The sequence below is a fragment of the Cavia porcellus genome, unplaced genomic scaffold (assembly GCF_034190915.1).
Source record: "Cavia porcellus strain 051 isolate PalLab524CR breed Dunkin Hartley unplaced genomic scaffold, mCavPor4.1 scaffold_19, whole genome shotgun sequence".
NCBI lineage: Eukaryota > Metazoa > Chordata > Mammalia > Rodentia > Caviidae > Cavia > Cavia porcellus.
In genome coordinates, this window is record NW_026947502.1 from 52,513,386 (window position 1) to 52,534,207 (window position 20,822).

Sequence of the window (20,822 nt, forward strand, 5' to 3'; positions counted from 1 at the left end):
ATTACTCTTATTTCATCATTTATACATATGCACAAATGTGTTACGATTAAATTTTAAAAATCAGTTTAAAAGAAAAACACAAAAGTGCTGTGTTGGTCTGCTTTCTGTCACTATAAAAAAGTACCTGATATAAATCACCTCCATGGAGGGAAGGCTCCTTTTGGCTCATAGTTTTAGAGGCTTCAGTTCCTGGTCAAACAGCTCCATTGGTTTAGCATCTTTTCCAAGAAAGAACCAGCATGGCTGAAGGGAGCAACAGAGGAAGACTGCTCACTTCATGGAAGTCAGGAAGTGCAGAGACAGAGTCTTAGAGGAAGGGGCCAAAGACAGTCTACAGTCTCCAAGGTTTCACCTCCAAGTCTCATTCCCTTTAACTGGGCCCCGCCCCCAAAGAACCCATCCAGCTCGGAATCCATCCATGGATAAATCCATTGATGAGGTTAGCACTCTCATGATTCATTACTTCCCAGAGCCCCATTTGTTTTTGTGGTTGTTGTTTGTGTGTTTGTTTTAAGGTACTCAGGATTGAACCCTGGCCATCCACACTGAACAACATCCCCAGCCCTTTTAGTCAGTTTGTTTGTTCATTTTAAATTTTGAGACAGGATCTCTCTAAACCTCTAAATTGTGCAGGCTTATGATCTTCATGCCTCAGCCTCCCAGAGTGCTGGGATCACAGGTGTGTGCCACCAAAACTGGCTCCAAAAGCTCTACTGCTGAGCACTGCTACTTTAGGAACTGAGCCTGAAACAAAATGAGCCTGGGGGAGGGGGGATTATATCCAAACCATAGACAGCAGAGGCCACTTCTTAGGATATAGTAAATTTCAATAAAGTTATTTTCATTTCCCTTTTTGAAAAGCATTATTTCTTTTATTCTTTCTTGCCTTTTTCAAATTCTTCCTCTTTCTCTTTTCTTCTGTGTTAGTTGCATGTCACTGAGATGTGCAGCTGGTTCTACGCTAAGAGGAAGAGGTAACTGGTGGATCCCTCAGGATCTGCTCCTAACACCACATACACATGATGATGCTCTGGTCTTGCACACTGCTGTGACATCATTGTCTTTATGTGTCGGTCTTACCTCCTCTCCAAATAAGGACTTGAGGGACTTGAGGGACTCCCACTTCCCAGCCCAGATAGTGGCAGTGGGCCCAGCCTATCCAGTGAGTTGTCTCTGAGGAACATACTCTTCTCTATGCTCAGTGTGGGTCTGCTGGTACCAACCACAGACCACCACAGATGTTGTTCTGATGTTTTACAATAATGCAAGTATGGCCCAAGGGCAGAGCCAGGTACAATGCCAAGGGGAAAGTGAGAAGAAACACATTTTGCAAGAAAGTAGTTTTACTCATGCATTCCTGTCTGGATCTGTAATATGGGGTACTGGGTTGGGGCTCCCTGCCTTTTAAGGGCTGAGGAAGAAGCCTGGCTGGATGAGGGTTTTGATTCTCTGGCAACCACAGGTCTGGTGACAGCTCTGCCATCGTCTGCATGTGCCCTTTCATGCTGCCTCCACCTCATGCCTCCGTTTCCTTCTCTTTAAACACATGGATGCTAGGCACAGTGGCACATGCCAGTGATCCCAGAACTCTAGGTGGGTAAGTAAGGATTGTAAGTTTGAGCCCAGTCTGGGCAATTTAGCAAGCCCCTGTCTTTAAAAAATAGAAATGTGGGGCTACAACACACACACAAAGAAAATATGCTGAAAAATACCCTTACAGTCAGCAGCACTGGGTAACGTGAGCCCTTAAAACCATTTCCGAGGAGAGTATGCAGTGAACATGGCTGCTAGTGTTAAGTCTGCTCCTACAAATGCACTATGAAAATAAAGCTCGCATTCTCTTGTGCTTCAGCTGACTTGTCTGAAGCCCTGACCAAAGTGGAAGGCAGGCTGGTTCTGTGTCCCCACCACAGGCTCTGCTGCTGTGCAGCTCTGGGGGGCACACGGGCTCAGCAGGTCACAGGCAGCAGCAGTAGTGGTCTAGTTTTATTGTGTTTATTTGGTGGCTCCAAAGGAAGGCACTACTTGTGTACCAGCTATCTGACATAAAGAATATTCCAGGGAGTCCTGTGATGTCCTACAAGGCATGTGCTAGGCCCCCAAGTGGAGTGAAGGACCCACATAGCTCCTTCCAGCTCTTAGAGTCTGGAACCTGGACATTGCTCATAGTCACAGGGATACTACAGGGAAAACTAGTTGTACCTGAAACTCCTCCAGTATCACTGCCTCCATCCCTGCCACAGGACTCATGCAGTAGTCCACTGAGTTTGTTTCTGTTTAATTCAAAAGGACATGGGAGTAATCTTTAAATAATGCCAGCCACCCATTCATATATACAATGCTTTGCAGACTGGACAGCATCTTCCTCTATGTCTATTTTCTTTTCCCTGGTCACTTGTTCTGTGGTTTTTATAGAGTGACTACTATGTGTTGGCCATTGGGTCCATCTAGAGAGTCCAAAAAAATGGGATTCTTACTCTGCCATTTAAAAATGTCACTCCAAAACTATTAAAATGAAAAGGACTCCTGTCCTGATTCTAGTTACAGTTCCCCCTCATCCAACCCTCCATTTCCACTTTCAGCTAAATATGCACTCTTACTCAGGAGCAATGCTTCACTGCTGAATGTGATGCTGGCCCCTTTTCAGACTTTGGCTTCCTGCCCTTCTCTTGCTCTCTTCGCTCCAGCTGATTGGGCAGCCACTGTTGCTTTTTCTTCCAGCCTCACACCCTACTCTGATCCTCCGGACCTCTGGTCAGGAACACACTCACCACAGCCATTTATTCCATATGGTGACTCCCTCTCATCCTTCAAACTCCAGCCCTCAGCCATTGCTCAACTAAACAGCCACCCACCTCTCACTTCCCACCGAGCACTTAACAGTTGATGATCATTTATTCATTGACATATATCTGTGTCACTGGAGGTCAAGTTCCTTAAAGACAGACCTGAACCAGGCTGGCTCACATACAATCACATCAAAAGCCATCAGCATCTTCTGAACAAATGAGAGAAACATAACAAAAATAAGCTCCCACTACAGTGGGGACACAGAGAAACACACCCTGTGTTCTACAGGAAGGGAAAGACTGTGTGATCCTTGCAGGAACCCTGATTTATTTACTCTCATTTACCTAATGAACAGTGGACATGCTGTAGAGCTTAATTCCTGGTCTGAGCAGGAACAGAGCCAGAGATTCTGACTGTCTTCTGGATACATATGGTGGCAGACTTAAATCAGGTAGACCTGTGGACCAATTGCATGTCCAGTGATCACACCCTGGGATCCAGCCTCATCTTGTAGGCAGCCAGCCGCCTGCTGTGACTCCTGACAACACTGCCAAAAGCAGTCAGTTATTACAAACTCACTGCTGCCAGGAATACTCAGGCATTTTGCATATGGTACTCTCCTCATTTTCAGATAAAATAAATCTGAATGATCAACATGAGCCCCAAGTAGTTCCCCAGATCTAGTGAGAGGTGAATAGGTTGAATAAGATGACAATAAAACCATGCCTGTTCTATCCCATCCTGCTAACAGCAGACATCACATTTCTGAGTCTTCATGTTTTCATCTTTGACTCAGCCGGGTACAGTGAATCACTTGGCCTTCTGTCTCCATCTGGGAAAAGGAAGGTAAATCAGCAGCCCAGGGTGGGCAAGTCCAGAGGGTGGAGATACAGCGGCGACATTCATATTTGGAATATATTTTAACTATGGTCATTAAAGTATGCTTACCACATGCATTTTCAAGTTCAGCTTTCCCAAACAGATTTGAAAAGGCCATATACCAAAAAAACATTAGTGCTACAGTATAAGCAAGAGTTAAGAAGAAGCATCTCACTGGACAGGACAGATCATGCAGTGATACCAGAATAGAAACACTGGGAAGCTGTGGCTGCTGGAAAAATAAACTGAGTTGCAGAGATACCAAGGGTTTTAATTTTTTTAATTAAGTAAAACTAGACAGAACAGGTCATAGAGTCATAGGAGAAGTTCATATTGTTCTCAGCTTCAGCCATCATGACACATGGCAGCTTCCGCTTTAACACAGAGTCATTTAGCCCTTTGCCACTTCTCAGTGATGTAGGTTACATTTTGTGTTTAACTAACAGTGTTAGTGACCAAGACTTTGCCTAGTCCATGATAGGAACTGACCCAGGTCCGGAATGAATGGTGCTTCCTTTGGGGTGCATAGAACCCCTAAGTTTCATGGATACAATGCAAGCTTTAGGGTAACAGTGAAGATATTCAAATATTTTCTCCATCTTCAGTGCCTAAGAAGGTTGTAGATGTTGAAATTTAGTATCAGGACACTATCTTTATTGGCCACTAAGTGATTCACAACTTGTTGCAACACAATTGCCAGACTGAATTTCTCAAAAGTTAATGTGCAAACAAAAGTTAAATCTCTTGGGGAATTTGTGAAAAAAAAATAGCTTTGGGCCTCACCCCAGTGATTCATATTTAGCATGAATGAATAAATATAAATGTTTATACTTGAAAGAGTACAGTCTAGGGGCTGGCAAATAGTTTCTATAAAGAAATAGTTTGTAAAGATACTCTTTTTCAAAAGCATGCCAGAGGCAGGGGAACCACTGCTCTGAGCGGCGTGAGCCAAAGACCTGCAAAGCAAACTCCACCTAGCCATACAGGCTCAGGCACCTCACTTTGGACCTGGTAAAGCCCCTCTGAGGGCCTCCAAACAGCTAGGAGCCTGTGGTAGATCACTTGGGTCTTGGCTGGGCCCCGCCCAGTGACCCTGAGTGACAGGGAACTGCCTGCACTGAGTGGAGTGAGCCAAAGGCCTGCACTGTGAACTCCATCTAGCCATGCAACCTTGTCATCTGGCTAGGAAGCCAGGAGGACCCCACCCAGTATCCCAAAAAACAGCTGGGGAGCTTTAGCACACAGTGTAGTATGAGCACAGCATAATCTATCTAGCTGTTCAACCTGGGTGTGCTCAGGACCTGGGAGTTCTGCCCATCAACCTCAAGCAGCTGGGGAGCTTTAGGAGAGCCACGTGGGGTGTGCTGAGGATCACCCAATGTACTACCCCATTTGAGTATTCTTTTACTAGAGACCTTGTAAGCCCTGCATAAAGACCTCCATTCAACTGGGGAAATGCCCTGCAATATAGATAGACATCCTCAACTGAGGGAGCAACTGAGACCTTGTATTCAGCTTCCCCATGGGATACAGGAAAATGACAAAATAAAAGAGCACAATGCAACCTCATCTCCAGCCCACCCCAGACAAGCCTCAAGGACATTGACATAGAAGAAAGTGTAAGCCATATGCCTGAAACTCCTGAAATGATAGCAACTGAAGTGAAGAAACCACTCCAGGAAGCTATAAAAGAATTCAAATCAGAAATAATCTCCCAGGTAAAAGAACAAATGGTACACAAAATAAAATAAATGCTGAACACTTCAAAAGAAGACATAATTAAAAAATGAAGGACCACTGAAAAAATATGGAAACCTTGAATGAACAATAAGAAAGCAATAAAATACACAAAATAGATTCAAGAAGATATCCAGGAAATCAAAAATTCCATCTAAAGCTGAAAAAACTGCCTGAATGAATGTGAAGACTTTCACAACTCGAAGACAATATTTCAGCTAGTGAAAAAGAAAGAAAAGATCTTTTAAAAATAATAATGAATCAGGAAATAACTCAACAGTTGCAAGATGATGCAAAGAATTGATAGGTATAAACAAAAATGAAGGTGACAACAAATTATATCAAAAGACTATTTATAGAAGTAATAACCAAAACTTTACCAAACATGGGAAAGGAAACTGACATATACATAAACGAGGCACATCAAAGTCCAACTAGCCATAACCAAAATAAATCTACACTAAAACATATACTAATCAACATCCCAAAAATTCAGCATAAGAACAGAATATTAAAAGCTGTTAGGGAAAAGAGACAGATTTCTTACAAAAGAAAGCTTATCACAATCACAGCAGACTTCTCAACACAAACAATGAGGTCAAGAAGAGCATTGATGAAATATTTCAAATCCTAAAGGAAAACAACTTTCAACGTAGGTTGACGTAGCCTGCAGAATTGATGCAGAAGTAAGATTCTTCCACAACAAAGAACAGCTAAAAAAATTTCATGACTACCAAACCAACCCTGCAAAGAATATTGAAAGGTATTCTATATAGACATAAAATTAACTATGACTCCAAGAACACCAACAGAAAACAAAAAACACTAAGCAAGGTAAAAAAAAACAATTAAAGGGAAAACCTAAAGAACCAACAGCAGAAAGATAACATGATAAAAATGAGCCAATATATATCATTAATGTAAATAGCCTCAATTCACCAATTAAAAGAAACAGACTGGAAGAATAGACTAAGAAACCACATCCAACCATATGCTGTATACCAGAAACCCATCTAACCCCAAAGGAAATTCATAGACTGAAAGTCAAAGGATGGAAAATAATACTTCATGCAATAGGAACCCCCCAAAATCAGGGATATTCTGTTTACAGAAAACATGCACTTCGAACCAAGAGTGATCAGAAGAGATGAAGGTCAGTACATCCCAGTTAGAGGAAAACTTCAAAAGGAAGAGATAACAATCCTAAATATATATGTACCAAATATAGGAGCACCCGGTATGTAAAACAAATATTAATAGAAATGAAAAATCAAATAAGCAATAACATAATTATAATGGGAGACCTTAACACCCCATTGATACAAAGAGACAGATCAACTAGACAGTAAATCAGCAAATAACAGAACTGAATCAAACTTATGAAGAAATGGACTTAGTAGACGTGTTCAGAGTATTCCACCAACATCAGAATATACATTCGTCTCAGCTTCACATGGGACATTCTCTAAAATAGACCATATACTAGCCCACAGAATATGCTTAAGTAAATGAAAAACGGTTGAAATTATCCCATGCATATTATCTGATCATAATGCCATGAAACTAGAAAACAATGATAAAAGAAATTTTAAAAACTTCATAAATAGATTGAAATTAAATAATACACTCCTGAACAATCTGGATCACAGAGGAAATTAATATGTACAAGCAAATGAAAATACATAAAAGAAATTTTTAAAACTTCATAAATAGATTGAAATTAAATAATACACTCCTGAACAATCTGGATCACAGAGGAAATTAATATCTACAAGCAAATGAAATACAAATACAACCAACTGGGACCTGTGGGTTGCAATAAAAACAGTCCTCACAGGGAAATTTATTGCAGTGAATTCGCACATCAAGAAAACAACACATACAAATAGACAACCTGATACTACACCTAAAATATCTACAAAAGAAGAGCAAGTCAAGCCCAAAGCCCAAAAAAGGAATGAAATTATAAAGACCAGAGCAGAAATTAACACAATGGAGGCTAAGAAAACAATACAAAGGATTAAAGAGTCAAAGAATTAAATAATCAAAGAGTTGATTTTCTGAAAGAATAAAATTGGTAAGCCTTTAGATATCTTTCTTTTAAAAAGAAAGAAAAAACTCATATTCCTGCAATAAGAAATGAAAAGGGTGAAATGACTACACACCCTGTGGAAATATAGATCAGCAATACCTATCTGCTGGAAAAACTTTACTCTCATAGGTTTGATAACACAGAAGAAATAGACAGATTCCTACAAATATACGAATTGCCAAAGCTGGATCAAGAAGATGTAAAACTGCTGAATAATCTAATTTCAATTAATGAAATTTAAAATGTAATTAGAACCTTACCAATAAAGAAAAGCCCAGGTCCTGATGGTTTCACTGCTGAATTCTACTGGTAATTCAAATAAGATTTAATGCCACTACTCCTCAAACTATTCAATGACATTGAAAGGGAAGAAATTCTCCCTAACTCATTCCTGGAAGCAAGCCTTACCCTAATACCAAAATCAGAGAAAGAGCCAACCAAAAAAAGAGAACTACAGGCCAATCTCTCTAAAATCCTCAATAAAATACTGGCAAACAGAATGCAACAAATCATCAAGCAGCTTATACACTATGACCAAGTGGAATTCATCCCAGTAATGCAGGGATGGCTCACCATATGCAAATCAATAAACATAATACATTATATCAATAGAGCCAAAGATAAGAAACACATGAACATTTCAATAGATTCTGAAAAATATTTTGATAAAGTTCAACACTTGTTCATGATAAGAACCCTACAAAAAATCAGAACAAATAATGGTCCTCATGTTGATCTGATAAAATCCATCTATAACAAACCACACCCAGCATCATATTAAAACTGAAAGCTTAAAAACTGAAATCTTAAGGGTTGGGGATTTAGCTCAGCAGAATAAGCACCTGCCTGGCAAGTGCTAGGTTATGAGTTTGGTCCCAGGTACCAAAAAAATATATAAATAAAGAAATAACTGAAAGCTATCAGTGTAAAATCAGGAACAAGACAAGGATGTCCATTATCACCACTCCTATTCAATATAGTGCTGGAAACATTAGCCAGAGCAATTAGATGAGAGAAATAAAAGGAATAAGGATAGGAAAGGAAGAAATTAAATTATCATTATTTGAAGATGACATGATTCTGTACATAGAAGATCCCCAAAACTCTATTGAAAGACATCTAGGTATAATAACTAAATACAGTAAAGTAGCTGGATACAAAGTCAACACTCAAAAGTCAATAGCATTCCTGTACACAAACAACCAACTCACTGAGAAAGCAGTAAGAAAAACCACACCCTTCACAATAGCATCCAAAGAAATAAATTTCTTAGGAATCAATCTAACAAGGGAAGTAAAAGATCTATACAGTGAAAACTACATTACCCTGAAAAAGGAGATCAAAAAAGATCTCAGAAAATGGAAAAACACTCCCTGTTCATGGACAGGAAGAACAAACATTGTGAAAATGGCCTTCCCAAAATTATTATACAGATTTAGCACAATTCCAATCAAAATATCATTAACATACCTCATAGATGTAGAAGTCATTCCTAAAATTCATAGAGAACCAGAAGAGACCTAGACCTAGAATAGCAAAAGCAATTCTGGACAACAAAGGCATGGCAGTAGGCATCAAAATGCCTGACTTGAAGTTATATTACAAAGCTACTGTGATAAAATTGGCATGGTACTGGAAAAAAAACAGACCTGGAGATCAATAGAATAGATAAAAAGGTACAACCACAACTACAAACACACTCAGCCACCTTATCTTTGACAAAAGGGTCAAATATGTTCACTGGAAGAAAGATAACCTTTTTAATAAGTGGTCCTGGAAAAACTGTCTTTCCATATGCCAAAAACAAAGACTAGATCCATGCCTATTACTGTGTATTAAATTAAAGTCAAAATGGTCAAAGATCTAAATATTAAAACATAAATACTAAATCTGCTGGAAGACCATGTAGGTAGAAACATTGACGACATAGGAGTAAGTAGAGAATACATGAACAAAAATCAAACTGCATGGGAAATATTTCCCAGAATCAACATCTGGGATCTTGTCTTGTTAAAAGTTTTTGAATGTCAAAATAAATCTCCAACAGAGTGAAAATAAAGCCCCTTAATTGGGAAAAAATCTTAGTCAACTCTCCCTCAGTGAAAGGTCTTCTTTTTAGAACATATAAAGAATTTTTAAAAAACTCAGACCCCTGAAATTGAAAACCCAAATCCAAAAATGGGCATCTGAGATGTACACTCACTTCTCAGATGAAGAAATACCAGTGGCAAATAAATACATGAAAAAATATTCAGCATCATTGGTCATTACAGAAATTCAAATTAAAATCACCCTGAGATTTCATCTCACTCCAGAAAGAATGGCCAGGATCAAGAAAACCTCCAATAACAATTGCTACAGAGGCTTTTTGGGGAAAGCATTCTTTTGCACTGTTGATAGGAGTGCAGGCTGGTGCAACCACTGTGGAAATCAGTCTGGAGATTCCTCAAAAAGCTGAGGTTGGAATTCCCCTTTGACCCAGCTATTCCACTTGTGGCATATTCCCAGAAGAATTGAAAACATCATACCACAGTGATATATGTGCACCCATGTTTATAGCAGCACAATTTGTAATAGCCAGATCTTGGAAAAAACCTAACTGTCCATCAACTGAGGAATGGATAAAAAAGATGTGGTAGTTTTATACCGTGGAGTACTACTCAGCTATAAAGAAGGATCACATTGAGGCTTTTATAGGTAAATGGATGTGACTTGAGATCATACTCATACGTGAAATAAATCAAACTCACATGTAAATACCAGATTGTCTCCTTAGTGTAAGAAAGTTAAAGATAAATGAGATACAAAGTCCTCAGTAAATAGTGTGGATTTTGGGTAAGAAACTGCTCAAAGGGGAGAACATAACTCAGAAGTAGAAAAGAAAGGAAAATAAAAAGATATAAATGTGTATATGTACACTTAAAATAGCTAAGATGATTGTACTACTAATTCTACTAGTTCTTGGAACAAACTAGCTAAGGTTCATAGAATTAGATCGATTTTGCATGTTTATATCTGGTAATCTGAGTAACTGTTTATACGCAATATAACAATCTGAGTGATGTTCCTACCACCCTGCTTTGAAAGCCTATATTGTTATTGTTTGGGACTCTTTGTTATTGTTATTTGTCTCTCTTGTTTCTTGTTTTGTTTTTTTTTTTGTTTTGTTTTGCTTTATTTTTCCCTCTAACACAAATAGCATAGATGTACATGTATAGGCTTATAAATGAATAGATCTTCTCCTAAAGAGTTTACAAGAATTGATCTTATTACATGTGATGGTATGAACAGCTACTTTGAAGAAAATGAGATAATGGTAGCCATTGCTGATTTCCTATCATCTTGTTTTGAAGTTCAATAATCTTTTATTCTTTGTTTTGATTGGTTTTAGTCTGTTTTCTATTATTTTGATTTCAATATGTTTGAAATTATGGACAGCTATTTTGAAGAGAACAAGAGACATTATGGTAGCCATTGTTGAGTTTCCTATTGTCTGATTTTGAAGGCCTGTAATGCTTTCATTCTTTTATTTTGATCAGTTTTATACTACTTTGTTTTGTTTGGATTCATTGTGTGTGAAGATGTGGACAACTATTTCAAAGAAAACAAGAGACCTTATGGTAGCCACTGTTGATTTCCTGTTGTCTTGCTTTGAAATCTTGCATTGTTTTGTTCTGATCTGCTGTGTTCTGTTCTGTTTTATTCTCTTTATATTAAAAAAAAAAGCATGCTGGCAAATATTTCTGAAATCTATAGTAGAAATTTGAGACTTAGTGTGTGTCCATTGTTCCTGCTGCCCTGTACCTTGTAAAGTGTATACAATAGTAGATACTTAGAAAAAGTGGCACACTTGGGTTTCAATAATACTTTATTTATAAAAACAGGCAGCAGACAGGAATTGACCACCAGTCTGTAGCTATCAGTCCCTATGTTCAGATGTCCTTATTTTATAAATGATGAATGGAAGTATACCAAGGCTCAAAGTCTTACCTATCTAAGAGTTAAAGGAAGTGGAGAAGATTTTGCCACCTATGGTCCACATTTCTTAGAATAACAGCTTCAGGTGAGCCAGTTTGGAGAGCAAAATGTGCTGCTTTCTGCAATGACAAACTTGTTCCCACTACATGAAGGGTCTTATTTTTTTTTTCAGTTGGAAGCTGGAGAATTAACAATTTGGGATTGTTAGAAAAATGGCCTTTTATCAGTTCCCAGTTTCCAGGCTGACAGTGTCCATACTCAATGAGTTATATTGGAAGCCAGTAGTTGAAGTTTTCTCTGATTACCTGAGCAAAGATGAGAATTAAAGTCTGCTTCATTTTTCAGAAACATCATAAAGCTCAGAAATCTTAGGGAAACTGCAGGTGTTAAGTAAAAAAGCAAGAAAGTTAAAGGAAGTGGTTCCTGTAGAAAATAAACCAGTTGGAAACTACTTGACAAATCTAAGCCCTTTAGAGATAGCAATCAAACTATATACACAGATTCTGTTAGGAGAGATGTGGTATGGGGAGGTGACTGCATCCTTCACCTTACCCTACTCTGTTTGAAGCTGACTGAGTATGCACAGGAAGAAAGGTATTCAAGCAGGCACATACTGAGCCCTGCTCCACATCAGCTTTTGCTTTGGAGTCTGGCTATGCCAGAGAGAGGGCAGGAGTATGGAGAAGGAAACCAAGAGAGCTCCAATAGAGCAGGACTTACTGAAGGCAGTGCTAGCTGCTGTAAATAAGAATTGATTTTTCTTTGTTGTAAGGTCCTGCTGGTGACAGAACACATGGACTTGGCTGTTTCAAAGCTTGTGAATAACAATAAATTCATCTGCAGAAAGCATTTTTTTTCCAAATATACCCTTGTTAAAAGTGCAGATTCTAGGAAAGGCAACACAATGGGAAAAGATAGTTTTTCTCCTGATGATTCTGCAACAACAGGAAATCCACATGCAAAATAAATCAATCTACGCACAGATTATACCCTTTACAACAATTAACTGAAAATGGATCATAGACCTAAGGGTAAAACATAAAACTAAAATCCCTGGAAAATTCTTGCAGGATAACTACTGAAAACCCCATGTCTTTATGTATGGTAATAGCTTTTTATATGTAACACTGGAGGCATGATCTGTGAAAGAAAAAAGATGGTAAACTGGACATCATTAAAATTAAAGCATTCTGCTTTGTGAAAGACTGTCAGGAGAGTAAAAGGATAAGTCATAGACAGGGTGTAAATATTTACAAAAGACGTACTAGGTAAAGCACTTTTATCCAAAACATACAAAGATCAAATAAACTGTTTCAAAAATAAGCCATAGATCTGAATAGATACCATCCCAAGGATATACAGATGGCAAATGAGCATATGAAAAGATGCTCTGTAGTCATGTAAGTGCATATACTGCATCCAAGGAATGCAAGTTTAAACAATAAGAGACCTTCTTACCAACCAGCCTATTAGAAAGGTCAAATCCAGAGCATACTCAGAACCGACTCTAACTGCTGGTGAGGGTGTAAAATAACAAAAGTTTTCCCACTTATGCAAAATGGGAATGCAAAGTGGTAAGTCACTTTGGAAGACAGTTTGACAGTCTCTTACAAAACAAAATGTACAGTCACCATATGATCTAGCAATCATGCACCTTGGTGTTTACCCAAAAGAGTCAAACGCTTATGTTCACACAAAACTCTTCATGTGGATAGCAGCTTTGTTCATAGCTGCTACAATTTGGAAGCACCCTACATGTTCAGAATAGACAAGTAAATGGAGAACATCCAGAAAGAAGAATATTACTCAGCACTAAAAAGAAATGAGTTCTGAAGTCATAAAAAGATTATGGAAGAAACAAATGCAAAGGAAACTACGTGACAGAAGCCAAATTGAAAAAGCTACATATTATATACTTCCCATATATGACAGCCTGGAAAAGGCAGATCTGTGGAGAAAGTAAAAATATCAGTGGTGAAGAAAGAAGGAAGGGTGAATAGGCAGAGTCCTGAGGATTTCGGGGGGTCAGTAAAATACTCTAGGTGGCACTATAATCATGGACACCTGTCATGAAAGGGGAAGACTGTACAAGCAAAATTGTTCTTTATAAAAGTTTGTTCTGAGGGTTAGGGTTAGGTGCCTAGCTCTGGAACTGCTTCGTGGCTTTGTAGTTACTTTCTTGAGCCCTGTAACCATTAGAGCATAACCAAGTATACAGGATGCCTGATTGTGCCAAGCTACATAACCATTAATCTAGCTTTGTCACTGACGATCATTAAGCTAGCCTGGTAAGTGATGATGTCACCCTGTTAGCTAATCGGAAGAACAGCCAGGCTGCTCTCTCTCTCACCCTTTGTACCTCCTACTTGTGCATTACATAAAAGCTCTAGACCACCAAAGATCAGGGCCTGACATTTTGAGAGTGATCCCAACAATTACCTGTCAACTTTACATCTGCCTCCTGAGTGCTGTTTGGGTGTCTCTGTTTGCCATAGCATCTGAGCCCACACAACACCAAGAGTGCCCTTATGGAAACTGTGCACCCCGAGGGATAATGATGTGTCCGTGAGTTCATCAGTTATACCAAATGTACCACTCTGCTGAGAGACGCTGATGAAGGAGAGCCTTCTCTCTAATGTGGATTCCAAAGGTTTATGGGGCATCTATTTTCTTTCTTGCTGTGAACCTAAAACTACCCTAAGAGTCAAAATGTAGATTCTAGGGGTCTGTTTCCAACTTTCTTCATGGAGATTCATGTGGGGCCACCAAATTCGGCACTCAGTAGTCTTCCCAGAAGTGCTGATCAGCACTGACCTTTGAGAGTCACGGAGGCAGACTGCGGTCTAAGCTGGGGATTGGCGAGGAGTTATCATTGATGAGATTCTGGAGAGAACTGAAAGCCATGCTGAGGAGCGAAGATTTTACTCTGCAGGCCATAAAGAGCCCCTGAAGGTTTTGATCAGGGGAACAAGTGCAAAGCATTCCTTTGAGATTAATCTACCAGCTGTGAGGAGAAAATCATTACATGTGTCCACCTGCCCTCCCTCCCTTCTTCTCGCTCTCCCTTTCTCCCTCCTCCCTCACTCTCCCCACCCTCCTCTTTCACCCTCTCCACCCTTCTCTGTCTCTATTTTCACAAAGCCACCTATTTTTATATTTAAAAAAAAAAAACATTTCTTTTGCTTTTATGTCTTGCGTGCTATCACCTGTAATAAACCCTCAGATTAGATTTATAGCACAAGAGTCTACTTCTCCACATATTAGGAAGCTTTACTCCATGCAGTGACACAAGGACCCTATCCGTTTTCATCTTGTGGCTCCTGTGTGCCCCAGAGCCCTGGCCATGGTCTAGACCTGCTGAATGAGAGACCCTGGAGAGAAGCCTCACTCTCATTTGCTCTTCAGGGATTCAGAGGCAGCTCTGGTTTGAGAAACCCTCCAGCCTGCTTGGAGGGAAAAGGTGGGAGCAGAGATATATGCAGCAGGTCTGATGCATCAGATCTGGACAGGACACAAGTCACATGTCCCTGGTCACATCTACTGCGCTAAGACTAAAATGCAGATCAAGATGCACTTGTGCATTTCTCTTTTACAGTAGGGAAAATCAGACCTCATTCAGAGAGTGACTGTGAGGATTGCTTAATAAAATATATCCTTGGCTTCTGTGTCAGACAACATGCTCAGGAAATTTATTTTTCTACACATACTTCTTTGGAGCCCCTAAGATGGGCAAGAAATGCTTGGTCTCCCATCATTGGTGATGCTTGGGGTCTTCCATTCTTCTCTGCAAAGACTATACCCTGAAAAATATGTCCCCCTGTCAACATAATCCACAAATGCTTTGACTCTATAAATGAGGGTTTTAAGACAGATTGAATGCAGCCTTACCATTTGACTGGCACATGAAGCTATCATTCAACGCTAGGTGCACTTTGGTAAGCCTGGCTTTAACTACATTTTGCAGACAAGAAACCCCGAGGTCTGAGAGAGAAGTTGCCTGGAAAGGGTCCCTAACTGATAGACAGTGGCCCAGGCGGGCTACCTACCTTTTTCTGCTCTACCTGGCTGTCAGTCCTGACAGTAAGACAGACAGGGAAATACAAGATGATTCTCATAGCTCAAGAAGTTCACAGCCTAGATAAAGACAGAAGATGCAGTCAAAAAAAGGGACAATGACATTTAGTGCGTGTGTATGTGCGTGTGCGTGCTGTGATGTGTATGCTTCCCTACCTTGTTTAAAGAAGGAAGAGGAAAGAGACTTAAGACTGACTCACAGGCTGCTATATTAAAAGCTGAATGAGCTAAGTTCTCTGTGAGAGCAGACGCAGGGCCGTGGTGTGCTGTGACGTCAGTTTGAATTTGCGTATTCCCTGAGAACATCTGCTTTATTGATGCAAGTTGTGTGACGTGTGACAGGAGCCTCTCTGAACAAGTACTGGCCGGCTGTCTCTGTGGGAAATGCCCTTGTCTCCATGGCGATTTGCCATGTGTCCCAAGGCCACACTAGAGACGCCAGCCAGATGGCAACCCCCAGAGGAGCAGTAGGTTCTATGAGGAATGCCACCCTCCTTTTACCTTCCTTTGCCAATCAGAGAGCCATCAAGGAGTAGAGACACTCACTGCCAAAGAATTAAAGTCATACCCTTACCACTGCCCTGTAGAGGTTCTAAGCAGATCAGTGGACAGTGGGTGGCCTTGCTGTTACAAGCAAATATAGTTTTCTCTTTGGAAACGCTGAAGGCCTATTATATTTAGATCAAGAGCTCTTTATCTCCTAAAACCTCCAGCCCCAGTGAAATGAACCAGGATTTTTATTTTAGAAAGCCTTAATGACAAAAATAGCTGCAATTTGTTGAGCACCTACTGTGTGCTGGGCCCTGTGCCAGCCTCACCTGATAAAATAGCAATTACCATTCACAGGTGGAGCAACCGGAGGTCACGTAGTTAAGCGTCTTGCCCAAGTCACACAGCAGGTTTGTTTAAACCTGGACCTCAGTTCCTGCTACTCTGTCGGCCTTTTCCTTTTGTCCTTAGTCTTAGTTCTAATGTAGGCAGCCTTCAAGCTTTTGCTAAAAAATGATTATAATTACCCACTAGCAAGCCTGCATCAGAGCCAAGCTACATCTCAGTTTCCTGAACCTTTGTGAAAGCTCTGGAATCATTATGTGAGATACAGGTGAAGAAATGGGACAGAGAAATGAAGTCCCTTACCCAGGTTCATGCAGTGAATGAATTGTTGGTAGGCATGGATTGGAACCCAGGCAAATGGACTCTGAAACTCTTTCCTGTAAGTGTTTTTATTCCCAGCCCCACAGAATATTTTCATTTCTGAGTTGGGAATTCTAGCACATCTAGGGTTCCTGGAAGTTCCACAGTAAGGTCTGATACAGTCACCCATTAAAATTGCACAATTCAATATGCTTGGAATTATTTTCAGATCATCACTCCAATCAAATTTAGGACGTTTGTCACCTCCTGAAAAGGGACTTCATATCTTTTGCCTATCACCCTCCAAAACTGGCTGTTTACTTTTGGCTTCTCTAAGTTGCCTATTAGAGACATTTCTATAAATAGAATTATACAGTATAGTAATAATGTTTGCCCTGTCCTATCAGGCTTTTTTCATGTATTGTAGTGGTTTCAAGGTTCTCAATATCGTACCCTTTCGTTCCCTTTTATTGCCCAAAGACTGCACTCTGGGGACATGTCACAGTTTTTATCCATTTGTCAATTGATGGGTGTTTGGTTGTGCTCACTTAGCAGCTATTAGTGACTAACCTTTCCCTGAGTGTCCATCTATGTACAAGCATCTCCTTAAATTTTGTACCTAAAATGAGTCTTTCCGCCTGCTTTTGTCTCACTCCTTACCACATCAGGAGAGTTTTGTTCCATGTCTGTATGCAAACCAGCAGCACAGCCTGGTTCTCAAGCAAAGTGCTGACATCCAGGGACTGTGCCAGGTGAGCCTGGAACCTGCGAGCTTCTGAGGGGTAGGGCGAGGTCAAAGCCCCCCAGGGATCTCTGCTCTTGATCCTCCCCATCCTAGTCGCATCTGTTCCTGCCAGCTTGATCCTCACTGTGCTTGCCACCCACACATTCTGCCACCCACCTCTTTCCTGCAGCAAGCAGAGGAAGACTGCATATTGCCTCTCTCTTCCAAGCTTCCAAACATCCCACAGTGTTTGGTAAGCCTGCTGCAAGCAGAGGGTGAGAAGTGGACCAGTCAGGAAACAAAAGAATCCCTGCAGAACATGAGGTACCCGTTCACAGTGAGAATGGGACAGCTGAGTGCATCCTACTTGTCCCTTTAGCAACAGAGAACCCTTCTGAAAACAGCAGTAGGTTAGGGTGGGGGAGAGAAGCTGGCCTGATGCTTGAAGGTGTCTGTGCAGAAACAAGCAATAAAGAGGAGGAGACAGCTCCAGCTTTAGGGAGAAACAAGGCTCCTAAATTGGTGGATGACTTCCAAGTAACCAACCAGATTCTATATTATTTTTCCAACTCATTCCAGATGCTGACTTGAATTGCTCCAAACCTTAGTATCTCTTCTACCTCATGTCTCCTTAATAGAGTCTTAAATTTAGGACTGTTGGGAGTGGCAACTTGGTACTGGATTTATTGTTAGAGGGAAAAAATATTCTAGGGAAAGATACTGGTAATGCTTGTCAAACATGGTAAATATACTAAAACCCACTGTTGTGGTCAGGGATTGGAAGGGAACAATTATGCACAGGACACATATGTATAGTACTACTTTCTAATAGTCACCGAGTTAAATTCAAGAGATGCAGGAAATCTGTCTACATACCAAAGACCTGGAGAATCCAGCTGAGGGCCTGGATCCCATGGCAATGCCCTGCACAAGTTCAGCTGAAAATCTAGAGCCCATGACAATGACCCATGCAAGTCTGTTTCACCAATTTGTGCTGGGAAGACCAAAGGTCAGCGGTGGAAGCTGGAAAGTCTGTGCCAGCCAGGTGAAGGACATGTGTCGGTAGGTTAAGAGTACTGCAGTGGATCCAAGAAGTGATGCTCAAAAGAAGGACCAGGGCTCCCCTAAAAAGTACCATACCATCCTCAGAGACAGTGAGGTCCTGAGCTCCTTCAATGATGAGAACAGCCGAGTACATATCAGGAAGCCAGCACAACAAACTTCTCCTGGAGATTAAACAGCACACCTTTTCCCCTCCAGAACCAGGAAGTGATGATCAAAATAAGGACCACAACTCTCCCAAAGTGAGCTGCAGCCACTCTGAGCAACAAGGTCCCAGGCCCTTCTGATGATAATAGCCAAGTTCGAGTTCATATCAGGGAAGCCAGCATGACAAGCTCCTCCAGGAGGACCAACAGTTACAAGCAACAACACTTAGGAGACCCCACAAGGCTGCTTTTTTCCTCTCCAGGTGTCCTTTTTATGCTGGCTACAGTCCTCAGGTGGGCCATCCACACTCAGCACCATACTGTTTTAGTTCAGCTGGTGTTTAAGTTGATCACCAGTTACCAATTCACTACACTCACTATATTTTATACTTAAAGAGTGTTTTTTTTAATGTTATGTCAGTTATTCTCGTAATAAAAGAATGAATGAATCAGAGGGTAAGTGTATGATTAGACAAATAAATGAAAGGTAGGTACTAAAAGCTAAATGGATGAATGGATGGCTTGATGGATAGACAGATGGTAAATTGATGGATAGAGGGTTGGATGGGCCACGACAGAAGTAGATAAATGAAAACTAGGGAGGTTCCAAGCAGAAACATTTAAATTTGGCTGCTGATTTACCAAGGATGGGAATGGCTGGAGAACGTTTCATTGCAAGAAGCAAAACAAAAATACACAGCTTAAAATTCTTCATTATTAGAAGCAATTTACTGGACAGTGCCTACCCCAACCACCCATTTCCAAGCACACTTAAGGCTCCAGATCCAGCCAGACATTTTCCTCTTATTATCTGTAGGGCTTATCACAATCTAACATGATATATATTCAGTGTTCAGTTTTTAAATTGCCTGTACCCCCACTGCAATACAAGCTCCGTAACAGGTGGAATTTCTTCCCTGCTCTACTCGTGGCTATATCCCCAGCTCATAGAGCGATGTTTGACACATAGTACATGTCAGTTAGTAACTGTTCAGTGAGTGGCCAGCCTCCTTCCTTGTGGGACAGGATGGTGTAACATTTCCAACCCAAGTTCACACAAGGGAATATACAGAAGCTTGGTGCCATTTCACTGCATTTGAAATGCACCTGTGTAACTGCAAAAGAAAACTAGAGATACCAGTCAGCTGAATGCTGCTTGTCAATTTCTGCAGCTGGAGGTTTGACAGGGGTTTGGTTGAATCTATAGGTTACTTTGGGGAGTGTTTTCATCTTCACAGTATTAAGTCTGCTGCCTCATGAACACAGGACACCTCACATTTATTCATATTTTAAGAATTTAATTTCAGTGTTTTTTTAGTGTTCAGTATATAAGCTTGCACTTATTTTGTCCAAGTTATTCGTAAATATTTTATGATTTTGATGCTACTATCCATTAAATTATCCCCTCAGTAATTTCCAAAAATGTTTCTTTCCAATGGATAGAAATATAATTAAGTTTTGAATACCTACCTGATATCCTATAAATTTGCTGACCTTATTTATTAATTCTAATAGCTTTAGACGATCTATTGGTATCATCCATCACACAGTATCATGTCAGTGGGAAACAGAGATGCTTTAATTCAGGTGGTTCTTATTTCTCTTCTCTTGTCTGGCTTCCCTAAACAGAGCCTCCTGCTCAGTGTTGCATAGAAGTGGAAAGACTGGGTGGCTATGTCTTCTTAGGTATAGCACACTTATACTGTTCAGCATTGATCCCATTATTGTATATGGAGCATTAACATCACCAGTAAATTTTTGTTGAATTGTGTATTTTTCCTTTCCATTTGGTCCTGTTTCTTCATTGAAGACTCTATTATTAGTTGCATCTATGTTTATAACACTTATGCTTTTATAATAAATTGACATCTTTAAGAGTAACATTTGGCTTAGATTTTTTGTATATGACTTTTATTACATGAGGAAGTTTCCTTCTAGTTGTTTGTTGAATTTTTTCCATGTAAATTCATAAATTTTGGCAATGCCTTTTATTTGTCTGCAGAAATAATCTCATGTACTTTCCACCTTTCATTCTATTAATATACATATCCCATTGATTCATTTTTTATATTGAAACCAATTCATATTTAACCTATTACTGGAAAGAATCTTTATTTGGTCATAGTATATAGTCTTTTAATTTTTTACTTGATATATTGTACTACTGTTGTATTGGAATATTCTGTACCTGTATGGCTGTTGGTCT

At 40.0% G+C, this 20,822-nt stretch overlaps 1 protein-coding gene across 1 annotated transcript in view; it reads left to right on the forward strand.

Moving 5' to 3' along the window:
- The window catches only part of Kcnq3 (potassium voltage-gated channel subfamily Q member 3), a 313,472-nt gene that overhangs the window by 177,037 nt on the left and 115,613 nt on the right, over positions 1-20,822 (forward strand). The gene's annotated exons all lie outside the window — the stretch shown is intronic.